A 10581-nucleotide genomic window follows, 5' to 3' on the forward strand; every position below is an offset into this window, starting at 1 on the left:
ACTGCTTTCCCAGGCCACAAGCAGGGAGCTGGATGGGAAGTGGAGCTGCCGGGATTAGAACCGGCGCCCATATGGGATCCCAGGGCTTTCAAGGCGAGGACTTTAGCCGCTAGGCCACGCCGCCGGGCCCAGCAATACATCTTTTTTAAGAAATACTTTTATTTTAGTAATCTTTACATGGTTGAATAGGGCACTAAGGGTCAAGGGCTACAGAAAAGTGGCTAAGACCATTGGTTCCACATTAATATTATATGTTTTTTGAACTATGGTTATGCAACAAGGTGGAGGAACCCACCATGGGGGGAGTGTGGGGGGGAGAATCCCAGATTCTATGTAATTACAACACAATGTAATTAATGAATAAATTTAATAAAAAAATATATTATATGTTTTTTTCTGTATCTGGGGTTAGGGAAGAGACGAAGGGAAAAGCCCCTCCCAACCTCGCACCCATCTCAGGTCCCCGATGTGGGGCATGCTCCGAGGGTCCTGCTCATGCAGTTTTGATAGTTCAGCAGTTCTGAATTGCTGCCAATCTTGCTGCTCCGAGCACAATGAATTCTCTCCAGAATCCACTGACTGACATAGTTCACTTTAGAGTCTCCGCTAGCCCAGATTTTCACTGCCAATACTTAGCTGGGGTAATGAAGTGTTGGAGGTTACGGTGAAATATCTGCCTCTGTAATCCTTGTGGAGAAAACATCATTTCAGTCCTGCATCTGAATCAATTCTCCTCTTGACTTACGACTGTATTAAAAACGTATTGCTGGGCCCGGCGGCGTGGCATATGGGCGCCATATGGGCGCCGGTTCTAATCCCGGCAGCTCCACTTCCCATCCAGCTCCCTGCTTGTGGCCTGGGAAAGCAGTTGAGGATGGCCCAAAGCCTTGGGACCCTGCACCCTCGTGTGGGAGACCCAGAAGAGGTTCCAGGTTCCCGGCTTCGGATCGGCGCGCACCGGCCGTTGCGGCTCACTTGGGGAGTGAATCATCGGACGAAAGATCTTCCTCTCTGTTTATCTGACTTTGTAATAAAATAAATAAAAATCTTAGAAAAATTTTTTAAAAAAATGTATTGCTAAATTAACCGTGGTATTTGTTTTGGTAAAATCTTTGAGATACGGGGCTAGTGTTGTGGTCTAGCAAGTTAAGCATCCCATATAGCACTGGTTCCAGTCCCATGCCCTGCTTTGGAGCCACAGTGCATCTCATTTCAAAATTTGGCTTTATTGTCTTCTGCTATCAGAGAATGACTTCAGAATTGCAAAAATTAGAAAAAAATACCATGGCAAAATCTCAGATTACATTCATTGTCCTATTAAGGCTTTTTTTAAAGATTTATTATTATTTTTAATTGGAAAGGCAGATTCAAAGATAAGGAAAGACAGAAAGATGTTCTGTCCACTGGTTCATTTCCCAAGTGGCTGCAACAACTGGAACTGCGCCGATCCAAAATTAGGAGCCAGGAATTTCCTCCGGGTCTCCCATACTGGTGCAGGGTCCCAAGGCTTTGGGCTGTCCTCGACTGCTTTCCCAGGCCACAAGCAGAGAGCTGGATGGGAAGTGGGACAGCTGGGACATGAAGTGGCGCCCATATGGGATTGCATGCAAGGTGAGGATTTCTATTTAGATTATCATACCGGACTCTATTAAGGGTTTTCTTGTGTGTGTTTTTAAAAATTTATTTATTTTTATTACAAAGTCAGATATACAGAGAGGAGGAGAGACAGAGAGGAAGATCTTCCGTCCAATGATTCATTCCCCAACTTTAGCCACTAGGCCACTCCGCCGGGCCCATTAAACTTTTTTTTTTAAGATTTATTTTATTTTGGGCCCGGTGGCGTGGCCTAGCGGCTGAGGTCCTCGCCTTGAAAGCCCCGGGATCCCATATGGGCACCGGTTCTAGTCCCGGCAGCTCCACTTCCCATCCAGCTCTCTGCTTGTGGCCTGGGAGGGCAGTCGAGGACGGCCCAAAGCTTTGGGACCCTGCACCCACGTGGGAGACCCGGAAGAGGTTCCTGGTTCCCAGCATCGGATTGGCGCAGCACCGGCCACTGCGCCTCACTTGGGGAGTGAATCATCGGACGGAAGATCTTCCTCTCTATCTCTCCTCCTCTGTGTATATCCGGCTTTCCAATTAAAAAAAAAAAAAGAAAGAAATACTGCTCTTACTCTTAAAAAAAAAAAAAAAGATTTATTTTATTTTTATTGGAAAGGCAGATTACAGAGAGGATATACAGAGAGGAAGATCTGTCCGATGATTCACTCCCCAAGTGGCTGCAATAGCCAGAGCTGAGCCAATCCGAAGCCAGGAGCCAGTAGCTTCTTCCAGGTCTCTCACGCAAGTGCAGGACCTCAAGGCTTTGGGCCGTCCTCGAGTGCTTTCCCAGGCCACGAGCAGGGAGCTGGATGGAAGTGGAGCTGCCCGGATTAGAACCAGCGCCCATATGGGATTCTGGCATGTTCATGGCGAGGACTTTAACCTCTATGCTATTGCTGTAGACCCAAACAAAATAATAAATAAATCTTAAAGAGAATTCAGCCATTTGAGACCGTACGACCTCAACTACAATATTCCACTAGGAAACACAGCTCCCCCCAATCCTGCAGCCTGTTACAGGGAGCGATGGGAACAGACATCCAATCCAAATTTTCTTGCAGCCTCTGATCCCGAGTCCTGACCACTGTCCTCACTTTATCCATTGTCAAAAGCCGACTTGAAGGCACAGAGCCAGGAAGCCCATTGCTGGTGAATACAGAAGGTAAAGTGCATGCCCCTGGAGCATGAAGAGGCGAACAGGGACCACACGGTGCATGTGACAGAGGCTCCCATGTGCCAGTCACCTTGCATTCAGCCATATGACCAGCAGGGAGAGGATGGTGCCCAGTACCCTCCCCACACGTCATCCATTGCGTGCCCTGCTCTGCCAAGACCCCTGAATGGGGTTACAGGGTGGCTGTGCAGTGCCAGGGCAGACACCCCCCTTCCTGTAGCTGAGCAGTCACAGGAGATCCCCACCCCCACCCCGATGAGCTAGACGCCAGAATCTGTCATCTCATAGCCTTTCTTTATTTCTGTCTCATCTGACTGGGCTCAATCTAGGCCTGGCCCAGACTGGCTGCTGTGGCCGTCGTGGGAGTGAAGATCTCTCTCTCTCTCTCTCTCCCTTCCACCCTATCATTCCACCTTTCAAATAAATAAGTGCATATGCTTTAACTTGCTTGCTGCTTCCTTCACTCCTGGTTTCCACTCCCTCTCCTTCCTTTAACGCACAGCCTCTAGGAAGAATATTCTAGAAGCTCATCTCCAAATCATGCTACAACCCATGATCAGGCTTTAGTCCTTCAGCATTCTTCTGAAAAACCTCTTCTTTCAAAGGTACAGAAGACACGGTTTTTCAGTTAAGTCCTTACTTTAAAACAAGAGAGAGAGATACAGTTATTCATTATTCGAAGATCTATTTATTTTCCCTGAAAATTCAGATATACAGAGAGGACAGACAGACAGAAAGATGGGCTCCTGGCACGTTCAAGGTGAGGACTTTAGCTGCTAGGCCACTGTGCCAAGCCCAAGAGATTTTTAAAATATTTATTTATTTATTTTTAAAGATTTATTCATTGGGCCCGGCGGCGTGGCCTAGCGGCTAAAGTCCTCGCCTTGAAAGCCCCGGGATCCCATATGGGCGTCGGTTCTAGTCCCAGCAGCTCCACTTCCCATCCAGCTCCCTGCTTGTGGCCTGGGAAAGCAGTCAAGGACGGCCCAATGCATTGGGACCCTGCACCGCGTGGGAGACCCGGAAGAGGTTCCTGGTTCCCGGCTTCGGATCGGTGCAGCACCGGCCATTGCAGCTCACTTGGGGAGTGACACATCGGATGGAAGATCTTCCTCTCTGTCTCTCCTCCTCTGTGTATATCTGGCTATAATAAAATGAATAATATTACAGCCAGATATACACAGAGGAGGAGAGACAGAGAGGAAGATCTTCCATCCTATGTGTCACTCCCCAAGTGAGCTGCAACGGCCGGTGCTGCACCGATCCGTCCTCAACTGCTTTCCCAGGCCACAAGCAGGGAGCTGGATGGGAAGTGGAGCTGCCGGGATTAGAACCGGCGCCCATATGGGATCCCGGGGCTTTCAACGTGAGGACTTTAGCCGCTAGGCCAAGCCACCGGGCCCTAATATTTATTTTTATTGGAAAATTATATTTACAGAGAGAAAGAAAGAGAGAAGAAAAGATTTTCCACTGCTGGTTCACTCCCCAAGTGGCTGCAATAGCCTGAGCTGAGCCGATTCGAAGCCAGGAGCCAGGAACCTCTTCTGGGTCTTCCACATGAGTGCAGGGTCCCAAGGCTTTGGATCATCCTCTACTGCTTTCCCAGGTCACAAGCAGGGAGCTGGATGGGAAATGGAGCAGCTGGGACTAAAACCAGCTCCCATATGGGATCCCAGCATGTTCAAGGCAAGGATTTAGCCACTAGGCTATTGTGTTGAGCCCCAGAAAGACCAAGATCATGGATCAATGGGTTCTCCTCCCAAATGGCCACAGGTGCAGGTCTGGGCCAGGTCACTGTCAGGAGCCAAGCACTCCATCGCACATGGGTGGCAGGGATCCAAACATGTGGGACATCTTGCACTGCCTTCCCAGGGCATTAGCAGGAAGTTGGAGCAGAAGCAAAACATCTGGGAGCCAGCACCACTGTATATTGGGGAAAGCTAACCATAGGAGCCAGTTCAAACCCAGCTGTTTCACTTCCAATCCAGCTCCCTACTAAATGGCCTGGGAAGTATCAACATTTGGCCCAAGTGCTTGGGCCTTGCACCCAAATCCAAAGAAAGCTGCTGGCTCCTGGGTTTGGTTCAGCCCAGCTGCAGCTGTTACAACCATTTGGGAGAATGAATCAGCAAAGGGAATACCCCTCTCATTTTCTCTCTCTCTGTGTAACTCTTTCAAACAAATTTTAAAGAAGGAGAGGCCTGCTGCGGTAGCCTAGTAGCTAAAATCCTTGCCTTGCACGCAACCGGGATCCCATATGGGCGCTGATTCTGATCCTGGCAGCCCCACTTCCCATCCAGCTCCCTGCCTGTGGCCTGGGAAAGCAGTGGAAGATGGCCCAAAGCCTTGGGACCCTGCACCTGCCTGGGAGATTTGGAAGAGGCTCCAGACTCCTGGCTTCAGATCAGCTCAGCTCGGGCCGCTGTGGCCGCTAGGGGTGTGAATCATTGGATGGAAGATCTTCCTTTATTGCTCTCCTCCTCTCTGCATATCTGTCTTTCCAATAAAAATAAATAAATCTTTTTTTAAAATAACAAACAAAGGAGGGAGAGGAGGAGCAGCAGCAGCAGTGGTGGCAGCAGCAGCAAAGCAGCTGGGACTTGAAGGGAACTCTAATACAAGATACAAACTGTGAGCAGCAGCTTAACCCACAATACCACAATGCTGTCCCTGAGCTGAGTCTTCAAACCAGAACAGACAGTTTACCTTACAGAGAGTATGGGATGCAGGAAAGAATGACAGATTGAAAGGACATTGTTTATTCCTGCATGCACTTTCCCTGGCTCTCAGGGAAAGCCTACAAAGAAAGCAGCAAAGGTAGTGGTGCACCATGACCCCCCAGCAGCTGTGGACACTACAGCAATTATGCCTGGCTGTGACACAGCCACATCTTCCTGTCACATAGTATGGCAGCCTTGTCACCTGCTGTAACCCTTTGAAATGTTTAAAATGCAGTAGCTGCAGCCCAGCATGGTAGCCTAGCAGCTAAAGTTCTCACCTTGCACATGCCAGGATCCCATATGGGCAACTATTCTATCCCCGGAAGCCCCGCTTCCCATCCAGCTCCCTGCTTGTGGCCTGGGAAAGCAGTCGAGGACGGCCCAAAGCCTTGGGACCCTGCACCCGTGTGGGAGATCCGGAAGAGGATAAAGGCTCCTAGCTGTGGATAGACTCAGTTCCGACCATTGAGGCTGCTTGGGGAGTGAATCATCGGATGGAAGATCTTCCTCTCTGTCTCTCCTCTTCTCAATATATCTTACATTCCAATTTTTAAAAATGCATTAGCTGGGCTTGCAGGTACCCTTTGATGCTAACAGTTCTGTATTTATTCCTGTTGTTGTGATATGAGTCTGCCTCTCCAAACTGGCTGTAAACTTCTTCAGGCAACAGCTGGTATCTCCTTGCAAGAAAGACAGTAGCTGCCAGGTCATAGGTGCGCGCTCCAGGAGAAATGACAAACTAGTGGGTTAGTAACCACTAAAAACCGACAGGGGGCGTAGCACACAAGCAGATACCACACAAATTCTCTCACATCTCATTCCATCTCTCCTCACAAGCCTGTAATAGGTTCTACCACCATCCCAATCCAAAAACAAAGAAACTGAGGCCTGGAATGATTTATGTAATTTGCTGGAGGCAAGACGTCTAAAACACAGCCTGACTGCAGAATTCATGCTCTTTACCGCATGAAGGAAAACTCCCCGAAATGATGACAAGGGTTCCTAGCTCACCTTCTACCTGGATGACAGCAATACACTTATGCGGGCCTCATTTTTGACAAGGAGTTGTATCCCAGCCACGTGGCTAAGCTGAAGACAGAAGAAGAGTAACAGGTGAGGCCGGCCCCAGTTTGAAGCCTTTTCCAACAGGCAGGCCCAGGACAGAGCATCCCCAAATGGAGTCAATTCAGTCACTAGAAGTCTTCTCCAGAGTTTCTGAAGCTATATCAGCTTCTAGAGCTGTATGCCAAGGGAGGCTGTGGCCTGCTCTCCCCACCCCTTTCTTCTGCAGTATATCCCACGCACCTCCCTGCAGGGACACTACTATGTAACAAGAACTACAGAAGATCTCCCATCCACAAGTGGCAACAACCTGCAGGGAAGGGCAAAGCCTCATCTCTGCCACCCAAAGTGAGCAACCAAGAAATCAATCCTGCAAAGCCAAGAGTTTGAGAATTGCAGGGGCCGGGTGAGGCAGCAGAAGGTTTTAAAGGAAGAAGGCCACACCAGCCGTTTCAAAAGGAACACACACTGAGAACCCCACGGACTGCAGCAGCTAGCAACTACTCGCTGGGGAGGACGCGCCATGGAAACAGCTCATCTGCTAACCTGTAGGTCTCAGAGAATCCTTGCAGAGGTGCTTAGTACAGACACAAGAGCACAAGCACACAGTTCTGGTTGGCCTCAGAGGGTCTGTTTTTGTTGGGGTTTTGCTTGGAGACTGCACTCTGGTAGACATAGTTTTCATGCCCAAAGCCCCCTTCAATTTATGACCAGAAGGAGGAAGCCAAAGATGTGTCCTTACCCATTTTTTTAAACATTTTTTTTAAGATTTTTATTTATTTTTATTGGAAAGGCGGATATACAGAGAGGAGGAGAGAGAGGAAGATCTTCCGTCTGATGATTCACTCCCCAAGTGAGCCGCAATGGCCGGTGCGCGCTGATCCGATGCCGGGAACCAGGAACTTCTTCCAGGTCTCCCATGTGGGTGCAGTGTCCCAGTGCATTGGGCCGTCCTCAACTGCTTTCCCAGGCCACAAGCAGGGAGCTGGATGGGAAGTGGAGCTTCCGGGATTAGAACCGGCGCCCATATGGGATCCCGGTGCGTTCAAGGTGAGGACTTTAGCTGCTGGGCCACGCCGCCGGGCCCCGATGTGTCCTTACCCATTGCAGAGGTCAAGGTGCAGCTAACCAGCTTCCCCGGGCCATCCAGCTCCAGACAGGGCAAAGCACTGCCTCCCTCCTCTTCCACCCTCAAACCCCCCATTTACGAAGCTTCCCATTTCTCTACCTGCCTTTGAGATTCCATCCGCCACAAGCGATGGTGAGGGACCCTCTGGCTGCAGCAAGCTCAGAAGAACAACTTGTGTGTGTTCTTCATTTGGGTGCCCTTCTCTACCACACAGATGAATTTTAGGTCGAGATTTCAGCTCCATCGGCCCAAAAAAGTCATTTTAATTTAATATTCACTATTGCTTATTCAGGATCACTGACTCAATATTAGAATTCAGTATTGTTTTCCTTGGACAGAACAAGAGAGCTGGCATCCAGGTGATTTTTCTGTGTGTGTTTTTCTGTCTTGGCAAAAACCTTCAGTAAGCTTAACCTTGCATTCACCCACCAAACAAGCTCACCCAGGCTACAAAGAGGTTTCATCCTCAAATGAACCATTAGTGTACATTGGACACGGGAATCTCCCAGCAAGACTTCTCACTTCAAGAAACACCACAGGCCATTTCTTGGTTTTTATTCCTTCCGTGTTGGATTCCCAGCCCCGCTCCCATTGACCAGTGTCGTAGCGCCCCTGGCTTGGCAGCTCCTGTTAGGACCCAGCAGCCCCATCCTTAAGGGACCTGTCTGCCCGTCGCCAGTTACTTTCTTATATAAGCTGCAAGAAAACTTCACAGCCAGCTCCCTGAAATCACGATGGGAACACTCCCCCCACCCCGCCTACCTCTTCCACAAAAGAGGAACCTCAGAACCTGTCCTGAACACGGTGACTGACTAGGTACTGAGACTCAGAGCTTAAACTTGTGACAGGAAAGTCTTGTCCGCTGACGCTGCACACGGTCGACTCCGAATGTGAAACTTCCACCTCTTACTCGCCAAATGGGAATCCCACGCGGCGGCGCGTCAGGCGTGCGGATGGGTTCCCCAAGCTGGAAGTTGACCTGACGTCAACTTCTAGGAGACTCGAAAAGGCTAACTTCCTGTTAGCACAGCACCAAAAAGCCACCCGCGCGTCCTGACGCTGGTGTCGCCATGGGGGACGGCAAAGCCCTGTTGTCCCCGCTGAAGGCGACCAGCGGGAATCTGCAACACCGGCTGCCCCGGAGGCACCACTCCTCCCCTCACACTGGTTTGTTTGCTCGTTTTTGTTCCCAAACCCGGTTGGTGCCGGTGCCACTGCCCCTCCGCCCACCTCCTCCAGGGAGTCTTCCACGTGGGACTCTTGTGTCCACCAGCGGCGACCACGGGGGTCGAGTTTCCCTCTCAGATCTGGTCAGCGCTCCTCAACTAATCCCGTGGAAGGGGGTACCCGGGGCCGGATACTAGAGGTCTTCGGGCGCCTTGGAGCAGAGGGTCTCAGCCCGCGTCTCCTCTAGGGCTGAGGAGGTTTCGAGGAAGTCTCTGGCGGGGAGAAGGGAGGCGGGACCTCGCGTCCCATGCACGCGCTAATCAGCATGGAGGAGGAGGGGCGGTGCTGGATTGGTCACGAGGGTCGGTTACAGAGGGAGAGACAGATGTTTCCAACCTGAGGCTCACTCCCCAAATGGCCACAATAGCCAGGTTTGCGCCAGCCTCCCACATGGATACAGGCAGGGTCCAAGACTTGGGCCATTTGCAGAGAACTGGATTGAAAGTGGAGCAGCAGGGACACAAACCCGTGTCCATGTGGCATTGCAGGGGCAGCTTTACCCACAATGCAGGCCCCAGCAGCAAGTTATTTTAATGCACTTTATTGTATACTAGGGAGTGGTGTGCTGTGCTAGGAGCCAAGGCCTCTCAGGTTTTGTGTCATTGGGGCACACAAGGCGCAACGAGAGTGGCTCCCCAGTTGTAAGGCCCCCCAGCTACTTCAAGGCGGGCTTACAGATGTTCAACCAACACTGAGATGTGTCGATGCATTGTTGTTTGCCCTTGTGAGATGGTCTCTGGAACTGATGTGAGTTTAGGAACTAATGTTATTAACAACGGCTTGGGGAGCAGGCCTTTGACAACTGATGCTGTCTCCCCTGCTCTCTTTGGCTGGAAGAGCTCAAGGATGTTTGTACTAACATTATAAATCATAGTTGCAAACTAATTAAGGGCTGTTAAGCCCCGGCTGTAGTAGGAATTTATGTTTAAAGTTTTTTGTTTCTGATCCTTATGTTTTTCTCTCTGTGATATATTTTCTCCTTTAACTGATAAGTTGTAGAATGAGCAATGCACTAGGAGTGTATTACTGGTTAATAAGTGCTGCCCGCTCAGGAGTTCCTGGCTGCAAGGTCAGAATGGCTAATGCCCTGCTTTAAGGTGAAACAATTTGCAGAATTATCTTTGGAAACACCCATTTGACCATGACCTAACAAGTCTGTGCAAGAGCTTGTGACTTCGGTATAAATAAAGGGGACAGTTTTCTTGTCCATTATGATCATGAAATTATAGTGGTCCATCTTTTCTCTAGCTTTTTTAAAATGCCGACTCCACACATCTTTCGTGAGCTCTGAACTCAGCTACAGCTGGTCTCTGGCAGTGTTGCATATGTTTAGCTAAATAAAGACTTTCAGAAAGGAGATATATTTCTTTTGATCCCATGTTTTGACTGAAAAAATCAGTCTGGTTATTCAAACTGAGGATTACACCCACAGCCAGCCAGTCAGGTTGTTCCACAGGTGTGAGTTTGGTTACAGAGTTCAGATCTTTATTATAGGACAGATCCATGCATTGAGTCAGGTTTCAATAGTACAGATTTGTATCTGGTTATCAATCACATTGAAAATCCAAGAAAACCTGGTAATAACTAACAGACTTGATTATTACGTAATGAGCCACATGACATTCCACACTCATTCCCGCTTTCAATGTTATCTACATGCAGAGAGGCCA

This window comes from Ochotona princeps, chromosome 24 (assembly GCF_030435755.1).
Source record: "Ochotona princeps isolate mOchPri1 chromosome 24, mOchPri1.hap1, whole genome shotgun sequence".
Taxonomy (NCBI): Eukaryota; Metazoa; Chordata; class Mammalia; order Lagomorpha; family Ochotonidae; genus Ochotona; species Ochotona princeps.